The following is a 21,393-nucleotide window of genomic DNA, read 5'->3' on the forward strand; positions in this document are numbered from 1 at the left end:
TTTATGGACCTTCAAAGGCAGACCGGGGCATTATACGGCCTTGGCTGCCGGCTTCTGCGGGGCTTTCAAAAGCGCCTCGCCCCCCTGCCTTTTGGCCCGGCCCTCCACAATATTTTCTGTTTCTTATGTGGCCCCATGGAAAAAATAATTGCCCACCCCTGTTCAAAGGGGTAGCCCTCATCTCCAATTAGCTCCATTTGGAAACAATGGGGGACTGGGGGTCCATAAAACTGGGGGTCCATAAAACTGGACTTCCGGAACCAAACTTCACCAGACCTGGGTGGCATCATCAGGAGAGTCTCCTGAAGATACCCTGACATTTCAGTGCCACTAGCTTAAAATGCGCCCCATACAGGCCAAAAACAAAAAACCTAAAAAATACCAAAAAATTCAAACTAACCAGATTTTTTGGGTACATGTGAATATATTCAGATATACCGAATCAGATATTTGGCTGATTTGGCTTTAATAATATTTTTTAAAGCTGAATAAGGCGGAGTCTGAATTTTACCGATTTTTTCCAGTATTGCTCAAGCTTAGACTTTATTGTTGGCCATTTAGTTCTGTGGAAGTAGGATCATTAATCACTGTTAAATTTATCATGTTTATTTTGTTTTTATTACAGATTATTTTTGTTTTAAAATATATGATTGTCATTGTTAGGATTCCTCCATGAACAACTGCTTCAGACAAGTGATATGTCATAAGACTATTTGTTACTATTTCCATTTAAACAATGGATTAACAGCATGCCTTTGATATCTTTCACATTGAAAACCTATATTTCAATTCTACAATTCAGCACTTATTTCAGTAACAAGTGAAGGAAGTTTTAGCTTCAAGTGGAGCCTTAGCATTTGGAGGGCCTTATTATTATTATAATTATGGTTAATATTATTTTACATTTTCCTACATATCAGGAGTTACACTGCCAGCTATCAGGTGGAACATATTAGTGAAAACCAAAGTGAATGTATGCAGCCCACATTCTATTCTTTTCTCTCAAACACAGAATGACAGCTAGATATAGAAACAGCAAACATATAGATATATTGTGTTAAGAATAAAAATAAAACACCACCGGGCTGCAAATTACATGCCATACCCTTTTTCCATTTCTTATTCTCAGACGCACCTGTAGAACTGCATAGTCCCAAATCCACATTCTCAATAACTTGACCCCAACAGCAGAGAGTTGCAAACAGACCATCTGTAATTTCATGTACAGATTAATTGTTTGGAAAAATAAATGCAATAACTATCATATTTGGCTATTCAGAAGGTTCTGAAACTATCTTATGTTTGTTTAAGTCTTTGGGACTGTGAAAATTGCTTTGCATTCCCTCCCCACCCCCACCCCGCCATGCACCCTCTAGTTGCTCAACTAAATGGGTGTAAGATACAATTTTATATTGTAGTGATACTTGGTGTAAAGGAGGTTAATTTTCTCATCATTTTACAAATCACTTAGCAAAGGGATGCAGAAAGTGTATATGGTTTAGTCTATATGTTTATGCAGGTAAGAATGATGAGAAGTATATAAAATCTTTCTTTTCTGATTTTTTCATGCTGTTCTTGTGAACACCTGCATACAGTTTCCCTGTAATGAGTCAGGGCATTGGTCTACCAAGGTTAGTATTTTGTTAGCCACCTAAGTAAAAACAAAGGAATTCGACCCACTATAGTACAGATTATACATTTTTATATGCTTTAAGTATTTGCTGAGCTTGCAGAAACACATGTACGTGGTGGTTGCACTAAAAAGACTAATCATTAAAAGGCATATAAAGATGTGATGGAGAAAGCCACAAAGGGGCTACATGTGCCTGACGTCCTGGGTCCTGGGTTTGAAGATTGAAGCAACCCAGAAAATTAACAAAACTGATCTGGAGAAGGGCCAGGGAGGAGAAGGTGACAATAGAGTGAACAAGAAGTGGCCAGAAAGAGAAATGTAGAACAAAAGAGTGTATGAAGACAAGAGTTCTGATCTCCCAACCTCTGTTAATGGGAAGTTGGCAGGCCAGAAAGGAGGGGCCCAGGAGAAAATAAGGATAGGGATGAAAATTGGACCTGTGGGGACCCAAGAGAGGGTTGTCCTCCAAAGACACCCGCAGTGAAGTGCAAGACTATCCCAAGCTAGGCCGGCCAGCAGCAGAGCGAGAGAGGACCCATGCCAAGCCTGACTCAGCTTACATGGACAATGAGAGCTGAGTGTAGCAGGGTAAGATTGCCACGATACTGTGGCACCTGAAACTCAGCCAGTTTCCTAACCTTGTGTTTCAGAAATGCTTCTTCAAACCATGCAACAGATGACATCCTAGGTTCTTCCTCAAAAATCTTCTCTCATTACTTGCCCATGCTCTTTCCTACCTCTGTCCTCTATTCCCACCTTCCTTCAACAGGGGTCCCCAAACTTTCCGATATGAGGGCTTTTCATTCATTTACATTTTAGTCATATATTTCATAAAACTGATTTTTTTTCAGCCCATGAATACTCAATCGTGCCCCTTGTACTGAAAAGTTCGAGACCCCTGCTTTAGACACAATGAAGATAAAAGACAAAAGGCTGAAAAGCCAAATTTCTTTTTTGTATTCCCCCAGTTAAAAAAACCCTGATTTCTCAGTTGTTTAGGAACACTCCAATGGTATGCACAGCTATCCTCTTGGTCTACATAGATGTGGCATCTTTCCATGTATCTATAAGGTAAGAGAATATGGAGGGTGGCCATGAGTTGCACTGGGAAAATGTTATGCTAAGACTAAAAACAAACAAAAACAGGGGGACTTAAGTTAGAGAAAAAGGCATTCAGAAAAAAAATATAATTCCAGGGATGACCCTTCAGTTACGGTGCAGTCCTAAAAAGAGTTACTTCAATCTAAACCCATTCATTTCAGACTGGAGTAACTTTGCGTGAGATTACTCTGGCTCATTCCGCACATGCAGAATAATGCACTTTCAAACTGCTTTCAGTGCTCTTTGAAGCTGTGCGGAATAGCAAAATCCACTTGCAAACAGTTGTGAAAGTGGTTTGAAAACGCATTATTTTGGATGTGCGGAAGGGGCCTCTGTCTTTCTTTCTAAGAATTTTCATGTCATCATCAGCTGAAATAACAAAGAATAACTTATTGAAAATACCCAGAGGTCAGGCTCTATTTACCCTTCCTTGTGAGTAAAAGTAGACCAAACCAGAGTATTGTTAAGAGAGTCATGAAGTGCTATTTTCTGTTCTGAGCCCTCTCCAAGAAACAGTACCAGAAATAAATGTAAATTATTTTCATCCTGATATTCTCTATTTATAGGATTCTTTTGATATACTCTCTCTCTCTCTCTCTCTCTCTCTCTCTCTCTCACACACACACACACACACACACACACACACACACACACACACACAGTGACACTTTTTGCTAGACAAACCCTGAAAAGAAATGTGATTTTCCAAGATTTTTCCTAAAGACCACCACCTCGCTGCTTTCTCCTACTTACAGAAAAGCCAGAAGAGGTTCATTGGGAGCAGAGTCGAATTGTCAGTCCTGCAGAGGAACTGCTCCTTTCTTTCCTGACTCTCTGAGTTCTTTTGTCTTCACTCAAGAAGCAGCCGGAAGTATGTCTTTGGTTGTGCAAAGGACTCCATCCACTCCTGCACCACACACACACACACACACACACACACCCCTGCATCTGGACATAAAGACTTCAAGCATGCTGCAAAAGCATTCGTAGAGGCATTTGCTGTGTCAGTGGAAGGTCCGCATTGCAGCAGGTGTACCATTTCCTCCATCAATTGCCATTTTTCCTATTATTCCCCTCCCCCCTTCACTGGACCACCTGAATGCTTTTTTAGTTGTTTTTAAAAAATAAGTAATCATTATTGTGCGATTGCATAGCATTGTTATAGTGATCCTCTGAACTCCCAACCATCCTTTTGTTTAAAACAAAGTTTGAAGACCTAAGAAGAGCATAGCTGGATGAGACCAGTGATCTATCTAGTTTGACATAAGAACATAAGAACAAGCCAGCTGGATCAGACCAGAGTCCATCTAGTCCAACTCTCTGCTACTCGCAGTGGCCCACCAGGTGCCTTTGGGAGCTCACATGCAGGATGTGAAAGCAATGGCCTTCTGCGGCTGTTGCTCCCGATCACCTGGTCTGTTAAGGCATTTGCAATCTCAGATCAAAGAGGATCAAGATTGGTAGCCATAAATCGACTTCTCCTCCATAAATCTGTCCAAGTCCCTTTTAAAGCTATCCAGGTTAGTGGCCATCACCACCTCCTGTGGCAGCATATTCCAAACACCAATCACACGTTGCGTGAAGAAGTGTTTCCTTTTATTAGTCCTAATTCTTCCCCCCAGCATTTTCAATGAATGCCCCCTGGTTCTAGAGAGAAAAATTTCTCTCTGTCAACATTTTCTAAATCTCCTATGCATAATTTTTATAGACTTCAATCATATCCCCCCTCAGACGTCTCCTCTCCAAACTAAAGAGTCCCAAACGCTGCAGCCTCTCCTCATAGGGAAGGTGCTCCAGTCCCTCAATCATCCTTGTTGCCCTTCTCTGCACTTTTTCTATCTCCTCAATATCCTTTTTGAGATGCGGCGACCAGAACTGGACACAGTACTCCAAGTGCGGTCGCACCACTGCTTTATATAAGGGCATGACAATCTTTGCAGTTTTATGATCAATTCCTTTCCTAATGATCCCCAGCATAGAGTTTGCCTTTTTCACAGCTGACATCTAGTTTGACATCTGTTTCCCACAGTGGCCAACTAGTTCCAATGGGGGTCCAACATCAGGGCATAGATGCTGAGGTCTGCCCTGATGCTGCTTCCTGGTGGGGGCGTTTAGCAGTTTACTGCCTCTGAATATGTAGGTTTCCTTTGGTTACCATGGCTAGTACCCATAGATAGGCCTACCTTTCATGAATTTGTCTAATCCGCTTTTAAAGCCATCGACGCCTGTGTCCACTACCACTTCCTTTGACAGTGAATTCCACATTAATTGCTCCTAGCCCTTTAAATTTTAAAAAGGAAAGGGCTGAGCAGTCCTTAAAGTTACAAGGAGGACATATTCTTTGCTGGAGGTTTCTTCCTGCCACTGGAATCATAAACAGCAGAGCATGCCTTCATATATTTTTTAAAAAATAATGAGAAGGCAGGTGTGCTCCGGGTTCTCACAAGGCTTGGCTGTCCCATCGGCCAGTTGCTCCCCAACCACCAGGGGGCTTCATATTTTTTGTTTGAGAAATTGAAAACTAACATTAAATCAATGTGGTGACATGCTGTTATGCCTGCATTCACAGCTTCAATTATTTAACGTTGTCTCCAGGTTGTTTTTTTAATAAAAGTTTGACAATGGAAAAAAAAAATTGCAATTGTTCAAGATTTTCTATTCTGCAGCTCCATCATCCACCGAAAGAAAGATTGGTAAAGAGGACAGTCTGAGTGTCCTGGTCAATTACTTCTTATGGCTTCATTGATCAGTCAAGGCCTTGGAGCTCAGTGTGGAAGAGCTGGGTTTAAAGTGAAAGAAAGGCAGTTTATATCTGGAGGGAAGAGCTTGCTTGCCCATGATTGCATGTGTAGATACCATGACGTTCACTGTAGGGATATAAACCTCTTTTCCTAGTTTTTTGGGGTGTGGGTTTGAAAAACTTGGACATTTTGGGGAAAAAACAGAAAAAAACAAAAGCCCCATAACTGGCATGGATTATTTCCCAGTTTTTGTTGTTTTTAATTTTTTTCAGGCTTTTTAAAACCTGATCCCCCAAAATTCCAAGCCACAGGGCTAAATGCTGGAGTCATCTTTGCAAAGCCCAGAGCTCATCTCTTTGCCACCTGCCACCTCTGAGCCCATGTGGACTTTTGTGGTGGCACCCAGCAGATGAAAGGGAGGGGCAGAGGGCAAAGGGTACTCCTCCTTTTTTTAATGGGGGTGGGCGGGCCCTAAGTATCCCAATCAATGCAAAAAAAGCCAGCATTTCTCAGCATCTGCTTTTCAGTTTCCTCTAATTACCGCCATTTTTTCAGCCTAAAATAATTTGCCCCAAAGCCAAATGGCTTTTTGAGGTTGATTTTTTTTGGATCAGCTTTATTCGGATGTGCAGCCCTCATTCATTGACAACTGATGCCTGTCAAGTGGGCAATTTTTTAAAGAAAATGAATGTGGCCTGGTTGAGCTTTGTCAAGCAGAGTTCCTGGTTAGCCACTGGAGATCTGATTGGTTGTGATATGCCCTTAATCCTCTATTACAGAACTATATTTTTTTCTCCAGAATGTTGGCACCCCCTATCACAACCGACCAGATCTACAGTGGCCATCAGAAGCTCTGCGTAATGACCAGATCTGAGAACTTACATTACAATTATTTGTTGAAGCAACTGAACTACATTTTGGAAACGGAGAACTGACTCCAGTCTTTTATCTATGGCTGATTCCGCATGGGCCAAAAACAGCAGTGTGAAAATGGTGTGAAAACAGTATAAACCCTTTCACACCGTTTTCACACCGTTTTCACACTGTTGTTTTTGGTCCATGCAGAATCAGCCTATCACATTATCTACTCACACAACTGTCCTCTTAAAATAGAACTAGCAATTGGCAGCCTGGTGACTCAGTTCAGCTTCCAGGAGCTTCTTGTCTGACTCCCAAAAAATCCTCCTATCCCAGATCACCATAGGATGAACTTCAAGGTTCTCATTCCTGCAGGTACACCAAGAAATGGGAATGATACCTAAAGAATACAGAAAGGGGAAAGCTTGAGTAAAGCCTCCAGGGCAGTTGACATAGGCTAGAAGAGGGTTAAAGAGGAACAGTCTAAGAACAAGCTGTCTTGCTGCTATAATAAAGTTAAAATAAAGTTATAATTTTATTTAAATTGCTAAAGTTAGGTTCGCATGAAGGACCAGCCCACCCTGAGGACCACTTTCAAAGAGCATCTTGCCAAAACTCACGTGCAAATGTTCTATGAACGTATTGAACATAGAACAAGAAAGTTGAAGGATGGGAAGGAAAGGGTTTTTGACCTTGAAGCTGCCTCTTTGAACAAATGTGACACATAATCAAAGGTTCAGACGTAAAAAAAAATGTAATGGTTTGTATTTTCCTCCGAGAGCATCTATAGTAGTGTGTGCGAGTGCCTGTGAGAGAGCGAGCTAAAGACACAGAGACCAATCATGTGTGGAGGGGGAGACAGAATTTTGCCTGTCTCAAAAGGCCTGATTACTTTCGACTGTTCTGCCAGTAACTTGTATCCTGTATCAAGCAAGGAAGGACTGGCTACTTCTCCAGCAGATTCAGACAGGCCAACTAACCGCTGAGCCCGGATGCATCTGTTGTGGTTTCTGGGTGAGTTTGGGATAACAGCAATGAGATGTTGTGGAAATGACCTGTGCCTTGGGAAGGCTTGGGAAAACACACTCCTCTTTAATTTCCTTGGAGAACTTTCCTTGGAGAAAGTTAGTGTACCTGTATGCATGAAAACCAAACTGAACAGGAGAACAATATATGATTTAAATGGTCTTTCTTAAAATTCTTGGAAAGTTGTTTCCTTGTATTTCAGTTAATGGTAATCATTTGGATTCATAAAGAAATCTGCACTGGATAAATGAACTGTCCTTTTGGGAAGACCATTCCCCCTCTTGCCTGTATGCCGCTTTAACTATACAGGATTATTAATCTCCTCAAAGGCACTCCTGAGCAGCCCATCTTTATTCCATTGACAGTTAGGATTACAAGGATTGGTTTGATGTCAGATGACAAGAGAATTGATAAATCCTTGGCTTCCTCCTTCCCCCATGGTCTCAGTGTAAGTTGGGAGTTATCCAACTACTGTCAGCATTTAAAAAAAATACTCGGGCAGTCCAATTATGCGTCTTTCATTGTTCTATCTGTTTTGATTCTTAGGGCCAAACTACATTTAACAAATTGAACAGGGGAACTGCTGGCCACTCTACAGCGGATAGTTCTTAGTGGCAATTCCATTTAGGGGCACCACAGGGTCCCAATTCAGATTGGGACTGCAACATGGGGTAGAATGGGTTTCTGCCTTTGTATCCCACATGATCTTTTCTCACGAATTACCAATCCCATTTTAGGCTATTTCAAAGGGATTCAGGAACGAGAATCTACATTGAAGGAGTTCTGGATAGCCTCTTAGGATAACTGGGATTGCATTTATTTTCAAACATTACCTAAATCATACAATGTGCATGTAATTACAGGTTCTCTGTTTGCAGCTCACAGGAGTTTGGGCAAAGGTGCCCATGACACACATTTAACCGACTGCAACTATCCAGGTGAGCTGGAGAGGGTGATATGACTCCTAATACAATTATATTATTTATAGATATGGCTATAAATAAAGGATTGTCTGTTCCTACATACTGCTCATTGTCTGTTTGATTTTTCAAAAAATTGCATATCCAGATTTCAGTCGAAAAGCAGGCTCAGATCTTTTTTGTTTTATTGGGCCTTTGGGGAACCTGTTGTAGTGTTTGTTTTTTTCACCCTGGGTGGGGGGGGGGGGGGGTGGGGGGGGGGGGGGGTGGGGGGGGGGGGGGGTGGGGGGGGGGGGGGGTGGGGGGGGGGGGGGGTGGGGGGGGGGGGGGGTGGGGGGGGGGGGGGGTGGGGGGGGGGGGGGGTGGGGGGGGGGGGGGGTGGGGGGGGGGGGGGGTGGGGGGGGGGGGGGGTGGGGGGGGGGGGGGGTGGGGGGGGGGGGGGGTGGGGGGGGGGGGGGGTGGGGGGGGGGGGGGGTGGGGGGGGGGGGGGGTGGGGGGGGGGGGGGGTGGGGGGGGGGGGGGGTGGGGGGGGGGGGGGGTGGGGGGGGGGGGGGGTGGGGGGGGGGGGGGGTGGGGGGGGGGGGGGGTGGGGGGGGGGGGGGGTGGGGGGGGGGGGGGGTGGGGGGGGGGGGGGGTGGGGGGGGGGGGGGGTGGGGGGGGGGGGGGGTGGGGGGGGGGGGGGGTGGGGGGGGGGGGGGGTGGGGGGGGGGGGGGGTGGGGGGGGGGGGGGGTGGGGGGGGGGGGGGGTGGGGGGGGGGGGGGGTGGGGGGGGGGGGGGGTGGGGGGGGGGGGGGGTGGGGGGGGGGGGGGGTGGGGGGGGGGGGGGGTGGGGGGGGGGGGGGGTGGGGGGGGGGGGGGGTGGGGGGGGGGGGGGGTGGGGGGGGGGGGGGGTGGGGGGGGGGGGGGGTGGGGGGGGGGGGGGGTGGGGGGGGGGGGGGGTGGGGGGGGGGGGGGGTGGGGGGGGGGGGGGGTGGGGGGGGGGGGGGGTGGGGGGGGGGGGGGGTGGGGGGGGGGGGGGGTGGGGGGGGGGGGGGGTGGGGGGGGGGGGGGGTGGGGGGGGGGGGGGGTGGGGGGGGGGGGGGGTGGGGGGGGGGGGGGGTGGGGGGGGGGGGGGGTGGGGGGGGGGGGGGGTGGGGGGGGGGGGGGGTGGGGGGGGGGGGGGGTGGGGGGGGGGGGGGGTGGGGGGGGGGGGGGGTGGGGGGGGGGGGGGGTGGGGGGGGGGGGGGGTGGGGGGGGGGGGGGGTGGGGGGGGGGGGGGGTGGGGGGGGGGGGGGGTGGGGGGGGGGGGGGGTGGGGGGGGGGGGGGGTGGGGGGGGGGGGGGGTGGGGGGGGGGGGGGGTGGGGGGGGGGGGGGGTGGGGGGGGGGGGGGGTGGGGGGGGGGGGGGGTGGGGGGGGGGGGGGGTGGGGGGGGGGGGGGGTGGGGGGGGGGGGGGGTGGGGGGGGGGGGGGGTGGGGGGGGGGGGGGGTGGGGGGGGGGGGGGGTGGGGGGGGGGGGGGGTGGGGGGGGGGGGGGGTGGGGGGGGGGGGGGGTGGGGGGGGGGGGGGGTGGGGGGGGGGGGGGGTGGGGGGGGGGGGGGGTGGGGGGGGGGGGGGGTGGGGGGGGGGGGGGGTGGGGGGGGGGGGGGGTGGGGGGGGGGGGGGGTGGGGGGGGGGGGGGGTGGGGGGGGGGGGGGGTGGGGGGGGGGGGGGGTGGGGGGGGGGGGGGGTGGGGGGGGGGGGGGGTGGGGGGGGGGGGGGGTGGGGGGGGGGGGGGGTGGGGGGGGGGGGGGGTGGGGGGGGGGGGGGGTGGGGGGGGGGGGGGGTGGGGGGGGGGGGGGGTGGGGGGGGGGGGGGGTGGGGGGGGGGGGGGGTGGGGGGGGGGGGGGGTGGGGGGGGGGGGGGGTGGGGGGGGGGGGGGGTGGGGGGGGGGGGGGGTGGGGGGGGGGGGGGGTGGGGGGGGGGGGGGGTGGGGGGGGGGGGGGGTGGGGGGGGGGGGGGGTGGGGGGGGGGGGGGGTGGGGGGGGGGGGGGGTGGGGGGGGGGGGGGGTGGGGGGGGGGGGGGGTGGGGGGGGGGGGGGGTGGGGGGGGGGGGGGGTGGGGGGGGGGGGGGGTGGGGGGGGGGGGGGGTGGGGGGGGGGGGGGGTGGGGGGGGGGGGGGGTGGGGGGGGGGGGGGGTGGGGGGGGGGGGGGGTGGGGGGGGGGGGGGGTGGGGGGGGGGGGGGGTGGGGGGGGGGGGGGGTGGGGGGGGGGGGGGGTGGGGGGGGGGGGGGGTGGGGGGGGGGGGGGGTGGGGGGGGGGGGGGGTGGGGGGGGGGGGGGGTGGGGGGGGGGGGGGGTGGGGGGGGGGGGGGGTGGGGGGGGGGGGGGGTGGGGGGGGGGGGGGGTGGGGGGGGGGGGGGGTGGGGGGGGGGGGGGGTGGGGGGGGGGGGGGGTGGGGGGGGGGGGGGGTGGGGGGGGGGGGGGGTGGGGGGGGGGGGGGGTGGGGGGGGGGGGGGGTGGGGGGGGGGGGGGGTGGGGGGGGGGGGGGGTGGGGGGGGGGGGGGGTGGGGGGGGGGGGGGGTGGGGGGGGGGGGGGGTGGGGGGGGGGGGGGGTGGGGGGGGGGGGGGGTGGGGGGGGGGGGGGGTGGGGGGGGGGGGGGGTGGGGGGGGGGGGGGGTGGGGGGGGGGGGGGGTGGGGGGGGGGGGGGGTGGGGGGGGGGGGGGGTGGGGGGGGGGGGGGGTGGGGGGGGGGGGGGGTGGGGGGGGGGGGGGGTGGGGGGGGGGGGGGGTGGGGGGGGGGGGGGGTGGGGGGGGGGGGGGGTGGGGGGGGGGGGGGGTGGGGGGGGGGGGGGGTGGGGGGGGGGGGGGGTGGGGGGGGGGGGGGGTGGGGGGGGGGGGGGGTGGGGGGGGGGGGGGGTGGGGGGGGGGGGGGGTGGGGGGGGGGGGGGGTGGGGGGGGGGGGGGGTGGGGGGGGGGGGGGGTGGGGGGGGGGGGGGGTGGGGGGGGGGGGGGGTGGGGGGGGGGGGGGGTGGGGGGGGGGGGGGGTGGGGGGGGGGGGGGGTGGGGGGGGGGGGGGGTGGGGGGGGGGGGGGGTGGGGGGGGGGGGGGGTGGGGGGGGGGGGGGGTGGGGGGGGGGGGGGGTGGGGGGGGGGGGGGGTGGGGGGGGGGGGGGGTGGGGGGGGGGGGGGGTGGGGGGGGGGGGGGGTGGGGGGGGGGGGGGGTGGGGGGGGGGGGGGGTGGGGGGGGGGGGGGGTGGGGGGGGGGGGGGGTGGGACTTCCCAAGACACCGGCCATCTCCACAAAATCTCAGTACTGTTATCCCGAACTCACCGAGAAACCACAACAGATGCATCCAGGCTCAGCAGTTAGTAGGCCAATCTAATTCTGCTGGAAAAGCAGCCAGTCCCTTCTTTTTTGATACAATCTCTGACCCTTTTACTTTACTCGCAGAAGTAATCAGGGCTTTTGAAACCCGCAAAACTCTGTCTCCCCCTCCACATGTTTGGTCTCGCCGTGTTTCTAGCTCGCTCTCCCACAGGCACTCACACACGCTACTATAGATGTTCTAGGACAAAAATACAAACCATTACATTTTTTTAAAAAAAAGTCTGAACATTTGATTATCAGCCACATCTGTTTGAAGAGGCAGCTTCAAGGACAAAGAGCCTTTCCGCTCCCTTCCCCGCCTTCAACTTTCTTGTAGACCTTGTTCAATAAATTCACATTCTGGAAACAAAACTTGGCCATGAGTTTTGGCAAGAACTTATTTGAAACAGTTCCTTTGAAAGGGTTTCTTTGAAAACGTTTCTTCATGCTAACCTGACCCACATTGTAACTTTACTATAGCAGCAAGACAGCTTATTTTTTTTGGATGGTTCCTCTTTAATTCCCTTCTCTTAAATGAGAACTGCCTCAGAGACTTTATTCAAATTTTCCCCCTTCAATTTTCTTCTGCCATCACTCCCATTTATCACCGTATTGGTGCACATGCATATGTGAGTACACTGAAGATGATCCTGAAAGGACCTGGGATTTAGGGATTTCCTGGGAGTCAGAGGCCCTTTCCGCACATGAAGAATAATGCACTTTCAAACTGCTTTCAATGCTCTTTGAAGCTGTGTGGAATAGCAAAATCCACTTGCAAAACGTTGTGAAAATGGATTGAAAATGCATTATTCTGCGTGTGCGGAAGGGGCTAGACAGGAAGCTCTTGGAGGCTGAACTGTATCACTAGGGTTCTAGTTGCCACCTCTGTTTTAAGAGGACAGTTCTGTGAGCAAATAGTTTGACAGATGGGGAAAAAATCGAGTCAGTGGCAGATCCTTGTTTCCAAAAAATGTAGCTCGATTGCTTCAACAAGTAATTGATTACTAGTGTTGAGTGATTTGGAGGAGAATTACCATTGTGGAGCAGAAAAATCACCATCAGGGAGGTATTATTTGTCTTGGATCAAAGGCCCCTTCCGCACACGCAAAATAATGCATTTTCAAATCACTTTCACAACTGTTTGCAAGTGGATTTTGCTATTCCGCACAGCTTCAAGGAGCACTGAAAGCAGTTTGAAAGTGCATTATTCTGCATGTGCGGAATGAGCCAAAGAGAGAAAGATCAGGATACATGGGGATAGACATCAAAGCTTCATAAATATATTGTAGTATGGAATAGAAATTTAAGTTCTTAAATTTGATCATTACATGAAGAGTACAATAAACTTTCCTGATTGACAAGTCAGCAGTAAGACAGACTGATACCCGTAGAAGTGTGTGTATATTTTGAAAGAGGTTTAGAGATCACAAGCACCTTCTGTAGAAAATATACACACATCTTAAACTTCAAGAAAGCCTCCTTACATTTTAAAGATGACATGTGCTAACTGCAATAGTTTACACTATTAAAATCTTTAAAATAAATGGTCCCCTGGTGAGTGCTATCTCATTTTTGTGGATATTTCAATTTTATTGCAAATGGTAAATGAAATGAAATTAGTTAAACATTTGCCTCAAATATGGAAAGAAAGCAAAGTTGTGTTTTTAGTGGAACCAGGTAAGGATAAGCTCTTAACTGCTTCACAAAGAGCAAATGACTTGAATTTAGGTGACAAGATACTGGCCCTAGGCTAACTTTAAGTTTGCAGAGTTTAATTTTAGAACAAATTGAGCCTGATTGGTTTGGCTTTTTGCTGGCTCATGAATTTAAGGGGAGGGGAATTAAATTTATTGGTGCATGGTAAAACTTACAACATGGCCTCCTTGTTATTTCTAAACTCTGAAAAGATTTAAAATATTTATACCTTTAGTCACCATGGATAGAAGCCACAGATTGACCTATATTCCATGAATATTTTATTAGTGTTGAGCAAAGGCTGAAGGACAGTAACACTGCCTCCATTTTCTTCCTGTTCTTTATCTCAGGCTGTTCTTTATCTCAAGGAACTGTTCTTTGATGAAGAGTACTTTGGATCACCCCCCAAAAGAAGAAATGCACAATGACTGCAGAATTTCTAGCAATTTTAATTCAGTTTGTTACAATAACAGTGTATTCTAATAAAACACTGTAAATGTTCTGGTATACATGATACATTATTTTCTTAAGCTCTGACATAGAGTTCCTTTTTTTTGGACTACTTCAGGTAGACCTAAAATGTACTTTGAGTTCCTCCCCACAGTATGAATGGCAATATAATCTTACTTAGAATTTTCTGTATGCACTCTACACGCTAAGCACTTGAATTTCCTCCTTGCTATTATGAATTTCAAAAGAGGATTTAACAGATATATATTCCCCCAGGACCATGTGGAAAAGGTGCAGGAACAGATGGTGTGTGGTGAACATTTCATCATTTTTGGAGACCCTCCCAGTGGTAGGATCCAAAAATTTTAGTAACAGGTTCCCATAGTGGTGGGATTCAAACTGTGGCATAGCGCCAATGAGGCTGGGTGGGGCATCCCGGGGGTGTGGCCGGGCATCCTGGGGGTGGGGCATTCCTGGGCAGGGCTGTGGCAAGGATGCAGCCACTGCACCGGTCCTTGTGCGGGAAACGAATGCACGCAGGCGCAGGCTGCCACACACGCCGGTGCACCTCCTGCTAGACTGCTTCAAGTTCTGCACGCTACTGCTGAGAGGAGGGGCATAACTAAGGCAAAAATCACGTGGCAAAATCACCAATTAGTAACCCCCTCTCGGCACACACAAATAATTAGTAACTTACTCTTGGGAACCTGTGAGAACCTGCTGGATCCCACCTCTGGACCCTCCCCATATCACAACATTTATCCAATGTAGATGCTAAAATGAAAATCAAAAACTAACCAAACACGGAAACAATAGCATGCAAACAAGATTGCAAAGTTGTTGAGAGCTGACTCTGATAGTAAGCAAAAGTAGCACATGTGTAAGCAGTTTTAGAAGCTGCAAAACTGGAAGCTACTGTTCTGGATATTTAAAAGAGAGAGTGGGGAACTGAAATGTCAGGGATGAGTCCCCACCCTGACTTGCCCTAGCTATTGGTGACTTGGAGTGGCTGTAGGTGGGGGAAGAAATACCGCCAACTGATTTTCCATAATCATTTGGAAAGGTGCTGCTAAAACCATTGCAACTGCAGAACACTTTATAGCTGCACCAAGAAAGCATATTCATTAAGGTACAATACTCAACTGCAATAAATTCAAAAGGAGGGGAGACCTTGAAACAGATGTTAGGTTTTTTACAGTTACAACCACACTGGTTAAGTCCATCATAACCTAACCTCTGTTTACCCTAACATCTATTTTGAGGCACGCAGTAATCTGACTCGCCTTTCCTTTGAGGTTTTGTTACTGTGCTTATAATATTTGATCGGGATGGATCTGTTTAACTTTTACAGTTGTGACAGACTATAGAACTTATGCTTTTAATTATCAACTTTTTTATTTTGGATAGTGTGTATACAAATTTAATATGTATTTTTATAATTTTGCATTGTATTTAGCTGGACTCTTATAATAATACAGATATATTAGGAGTCAGGTTTTTCCCCTTTTCTACCTTTTCTTTACATTCATAATTTCCTACTTTGTATTTTTTCCCGGTAGACACATGGCTTTCTCTGTCTTGAAAATGAAAAACATCCTCCCTTATATCAAGCAAGTTTGAGCCCTATATGGAAAAGTGCTGTGCTAGACAGGCCATTGCCTAGAAACTTCATTTTTTCCCTCTACTTGCTATGGTTCTCACTATTATTACAAGTTTTCTGCCTTAAAAAAATCATATACATTCTGATTCCTATAACAGTAAATTCAGGGTTCTTTTGCCATTGCCTAGAAACTTCATTTTTTTCTCTACTTGCTATGGTTCTCACTATTATTACAAGTTTTCTGCCTTAAAAAATCATATACATTCTGATTCCTATAACAGTAAATTCAGGGTTCTTTTGCCATTGCCCAGAAACTTCATTTTTCTCTCTACTTGCTATGGTTCTCACTATTATTACAAGTTTTCTGCCTTAAAAAAATCATATACGTTCTGATTCCTATAACAGTAAATTCAAGGTTCTTTTGCTCTCCACTAGTGTAGGGTTTCCAGGCTGAGCCTAGCAACCACTAAAAGATTTGGGAGGGGCTCTGTGGGGTATATGATGTCAGTGATGCCACTTTATCACTTCCAGAGAACATCCAGTAGTCACTTCTGCATTTTCCAGAACTGACACAGCAACATAATTGAGTTGCTACACAAGAATGTTCTAACCTTCAGGAAGCCTTTCTTCTGTGCTTCAAGATGTTCTTTCGCACTCTGCCTATCCACATTTGCCACTTGTTGTCATGTTACCAGAAGTACATATTAGAGTTTTTTTTAATGTGAAAGTAGCACTCAGCTAGACTGAGTTGCCTCTTTTAAAAGGGCTTATTTAGAGAGATCGTGGGCTGTGAGAAGAGAATGCGCTCACTGTGTGCATTCTGGTTTCTTTCCCACATAACATGTTCAATAAGCAGAGGCAACCACAAGGCTATTTTGGAAGACCTGTCTCCATGCAGCCTTAGTGGAAGGTCTTGCCACTGAATGTAGTATGCAATACCACAGAGCTATTTCTGCACACCTTTTTAATGCAGTTCTCACCCCATTTGCAGCCTCTTTGATGAGCTCTTTCAGTCAGATGCATTCTTAAGAGAGCAGAAAACATATCCCTTAACCATCGTTTCACACAGTCAAGACGGTTGGACAGTGGCAAATATGGGTGCCAAATTTTCCAAATGGTTCTTCAAGTTGTCCCTCTCGTAATTGTTTTGTTTACAAATATTATTCGTAATATTATTTGATTTTATTAAACTTCATGTCACAAGGAGCTTCCGCTACCCATTTCCACACATACAGCCTCTGTTAAAGCAACTTGACATTTTTTTTCCTGTCCAGTGGACAACTTTAGTCCACATTTCAAAGGAAAGAGGAAATTCTCTTGCATTGATATTCCTTAGAATTTCTTCAGTTCTTGGCTGCAGATTTTTCTCTTCGGAAAGCATGAGGCAAATTTTATTTATTTATTTATTTATTTATTTATTTATTTATTTATAGACCACCCCATCCCCAAGGGGCTCTGGGCGGTGCACAACGTCAATAGATATATACACAAATAAATAAGGGTCTACAATAGTGACCACACAACAACCAATACAATAGCTAAAATCCATTGAAATCTATTAAAACAACGGTTAACATAACAATGAGGCCTCCTATAACCCAGTCCGTTAAAATCTCCCCCCAAAAAGAAGGAGAGGCCAGACTCCTCTCTAGGAGGGTAACATAGATGGAACCAGAATTAAGATGGTAAATAAATGCATAAAGCATAATAATTTGTGATACTGTATATGCTATTTCTAAAAAAATCTGAGAAATTTTTCTTTTTGTGAAGTGGAATATCTGCCTTCCTTCACACATTTACTAAGGGCAAAACAACATACGACATGGAAGATGGATAAATTAATTTTCTGAATTTTTATTTTCAATTTAAAGCAATTTTATTTTCAATTTAAGGTCTCTCTCTTTAGCAGACCAGGTGCTCAGGAGCAGCAGCAGCAGAAGACCGTTGCTTTCACATCCTGCATGTGAGCTCCCAAAGGTATCTGGTGGGCCACTGCAAGTAGCAGAGAGCTGGACTAGATGGACTCTGGTCTGATCCAGCAGGCTGTTTCTTATGTTCTTAAGGTCAATGACCAAATATGCGTGGAGGAGTGAGTAGTCTGGAATGCATAATAAGGGGACCTGGGATTGGGAGACCTCCTGGAACTAGATGAGAAGTCCCAGGAGGGTGAAAAGGGTATCTGGGCTCTCATAGGACAAACTATATTATAATAGAATTGTTGAGTGAGCAAATGATAGATACAGGACTGGAGACAGTGGTGGAGAGCAGGTCAGCCAGGTTAGGTGAAAAACTAGGGTAATTTCTTCAGGAAATAGCTGATGATTGGAGCTGAGAGCAGGAGGAGAACCACCATTCCACAGCGAAGAAGCCAAACATGAGGAGGCATTGCATGACCTGAATCTTGGGGGCGAGGGTGGGGAGGGGGCAGTGAGAAAAAGAGAGAGAGAGAGAGAATTTCATTGTCTGTGTCAAACCTTTATACATAGATTGCCACGTGGAATAAAAATGTAAGTACCTACTACCTGCTCCTCACCAGAAGAGTATAATAGTTCTGATTGTGGGACTGATAATTCTATAGGAAGTTTTATTTTCAGCCACGATTCTTCCCACAAACATACAGACTGAAGAGATAGGGGATAAAATACATCCTTGTCTAATGCCTTTGCCAACTGGAAACCATGACACACACAGCATCTCTACACAGCCTAACATGATTAGTCTTGGGTAGCTGCAGCTCACAGCCCTTTTCTGCACCCAGCCCTTCAATAGCCTTACCTGATGAGACAGTCACTTTCCAAGCGGCACTGAGGATGGATTTCTTCTCCCGGTTGTTCTGGTTCTTGTATTGATATCCACAGGAATATTGGCCTGCACTGTGCTGAGACATGTAGAATGCATATACAGCAGAGTGAGATGTCGATTTCTGGGCTGCAACGGGGTGCCCATCTTTACAGAAAAAAAATCTAGTCACAGGGAAGTCTAAAGGACATACACATCGCACAGAGGCCCAGTTTCCCTCTGGAGTTGAGGTTGCATTCAGGATCATTTTAGGTGCTGGAAGTTCACCTGGATTAATAAAAAAAGAATATTGAAAATAGGGTGAGAGGGAACAATTGAATGAAATATCTGATGGAAGGGATCCTGTGTCCAACCTTTCATGTTCTATCCTGAAAAAAAACCCTGCTATTTAATCCTGTGGAAATATAGGCCCTTTCCCCACTTTCCTTAAGCCCCGCGCTACTCTCCACAAGTAGCGCGGGGTCCAGCTGCCTTCCCCACTTCAGGGGCGGCGAGAACGCAGCCGCCCCGATGCTGCCTCTCTCCCGCCCCCTCGATGCGCGGAATTCCTGGCGCCTTTTGAAATGGCGCCTTTTGACGACCCCGCACAGAGCGCGGGGTCATGGGGAAGCCAGGCCGTGCGCCAGGAATTGCGCGCGCCGGGAATTGCCCGCAGCAACCCTCGGGCAAAGGTGAGTGGGGAAAGGGCCATAATGATTCCTCACTGTTAACTTTGCCCCACTAATTATTTTGCTTTTCCTCAACGTTTTAATGCTGTTTATATTATATCTTTGTGTACGGCTTTGATTAATTTATTTTGGAAAATGGCACAGATTATGTTAACCCAATTAATTCATACATTCTTTTAACATAATTTCTGAACTTTACAGTGCAATCCTTTAAAAAAAATATTGGGATGAAGCTCTATTGAATAGACCCTATAGGATTACAAGTAAACCTGCTGATGGTTGCACTTTTAATCCTCTAATTACACTGAGGGTACATATTCTGTGCTTAAAAATTGTTCATATGGCATATGTTAACCTCAAGTTCCAGAGAAACCAACAGTAACCTCGCAATTAGCGTCATTCAGATCAGCCGTCTTGGCGTGGCATTGGTGTTTCCTGGCATGGCATTATTGGGATGTAACCAAAAGGAAAGGTATACCTGGTGTTTGAAGGAAAGGAAATGTTCCCCTTTCCCCATTTTCTCTATATTTTCACAGTGAACTGCCCTGGTGCCATTTGCAATACACCAGCAAAACTGAGAGTGTGTGTGTCAAGTAACATTATCATGTTATTAATACATTAGCAAACAAGCCATTTTAAATTAAAATAAAATGAGCTCAAAAAGGGGGAGAAGGAGGGAGGGGACCCCCTCCTCCTCTCCCTTCCCTCCAGGAGAGCAGCCCATATTTTGGGGGGCAGGGAGGATCCTGGAGGGGAAAGGTAGGAGGAGACAGGATGGAATGTTGTGAGTCCACCACACCCATTGGCTGGGGGTTTGTTGTCGGACATTCCATCCCTTAGGCAATTATGTATAAGGATTATAACAAATGCAAGTGTTTTTCTTTGCTATCTTGATTCGCTTTTGCAACATTCCTGAAGTGCTCTTTTCCCTTCCCCTAAGCCATGGGAGGCCAATTTGGACAGATTATTTAGAGACATATTGATTACTGCAATGAAAGCCAAGAAAACAAACAGCAAACAGCAACATTTTGTTTCTTTAAAGCTCGCAGAAACAAAATAATTTCAATCTGACCATCTGTCTATTTTACAGATGTGGCATATTGAACCAGATATTTCCCTGCCCTCGCCTCTTACTCTCAGACTCACCTACAAGGCTGCAGAGTCCTAAATCTGTATCGCCATCATGTTCAGCCAAACACCAATGAGTTGTAACCAGAACATCTGCAATTACATGCATTAAACTATATTCAACATTCTTAAAAAGGACAAGTCAAGGATATAACAATTGTCACAAAGAGCAGATCTTAAACCACTTAGCCCGGTTTACTTTTGCCTATGCCTCCAAAACTAAATAAACTCCCATTATGGATCTAAATATATACAGAAGCCATATTTATATCATTGAAACATAAGTATATGCTGAGGTTGTTTCTGTTTCTACACCAGAACTAAAGATTGATTCACAGTTTGGGGCCGAGGAGTTTGTGTGTATCCATACCAGTCCATTTGCATCATTACACTGAATTTTGAATTTTGTATCATTAAATTTTGTATCATTACATCTTTATCATTACACTGAATTTTGAATTGTGGGCAAGAGAACACGGATTTAATTTACACACAGTGGGGCAAGAAATGACCGGGGGATTGTTCTACTAGACTGGATTAAGCTCTAGGTTGTAGAAAACTATGAAATGTAAGGGGGGAAAAAGAGTCCTGTTGTATGTGAAAACTCCACAGGTAAAGTTTAATTGAGAAGCCATTTCAGATATTCTGCTACATGCTGTCCATAAGGAGGTTTGCAAAGAACCACACCAGTACTTTGATTACTAAAATAATCCTTTAGACTACTAAAATAATCTAACATACACAAATGGTATACTACAGAGTTGTAAAAAAAGTTTGTTTAGATATTAACATAAACTACTAATGTAATTGTAGCAGGAAAACCTTACAGGTAAAATTTAATTGAGAAGTCGTGACAGGTATTCTGCTCCATGCTCTCTGTATGGAGGTTTGCAAAGAAGCACACCAGTAGTTCGGCTACTAAAATAATCTTTAGACTACTAAAATAATCTTTTGGACTAATAATCTATTAGACTGCTGAAATAATCTAACATACACAAATGGCATGCCACAGAGTTGTAAAAATGTTTATGTTGACATGAATTCAGATGTCTAAAATGATATTTTAGACTACTAATCTTTTAGACTACTAAAATAATCCAACACACACCAATGGTATACCACAGAGTAGTAAAAAAATGTTTATCCCATGCTATTTTCAGGCAACTGATGTGATCGTTTCCAGTTGAAATTAGATGGGATAATCTTTTAAAAACTTTCATACTTAATTTAAATAATGTATCCTTGTTCTCCTGGGGAGGTCGGTATTCACACTCTCACACACATGGATTCCCACGGAGCTGCCAAATACTGAATCTATCATAAGCTCGCGATCATCTTCTCAGATTAGTAACAGCTCAGCAGAGCCTTCGGTAGATATCTTTCATACCACCTACTGCCTGGTCCTTTTAAAACGGAAGATGCCACAGACTGGAATCCTCTACTTGCCATT

At 48.1% G+C, this 21,393-nt stretch overlaps 1 protein-coding gene across 1 annotated transcript in view; it reads left to right on the top strand.

Annotated features, from left to right (window-relative positions):
- Positions 1-21,393, top strand: part of LOC125444054 (deleted in malignant brain tumors 1 protein-like) — a 109,697-nt gene that overhangs the window by 1,517 nt on the left and 86,787 nt on the right. The gene's annotated exons all lie outside the window — the stretch shown is intronic.

Source organism: Sphaerodactylus townsendi, linkage group LG15, assembly GCF_021028975.2.
Source record: "Sphaerodactylus townsendi isolate TG3544 linkage group LG15, MPM_Stown_v2.3, whole genome shotgun sequence".
NCBI classification, from domain to species: domain Eukaryota; kingdom Metazoa; phylum Chordata; class Lepidosauria; order Squamata; family Sphaerodactylidae; genus Sphaerodactylus; species Sphaerodactylus townsendi.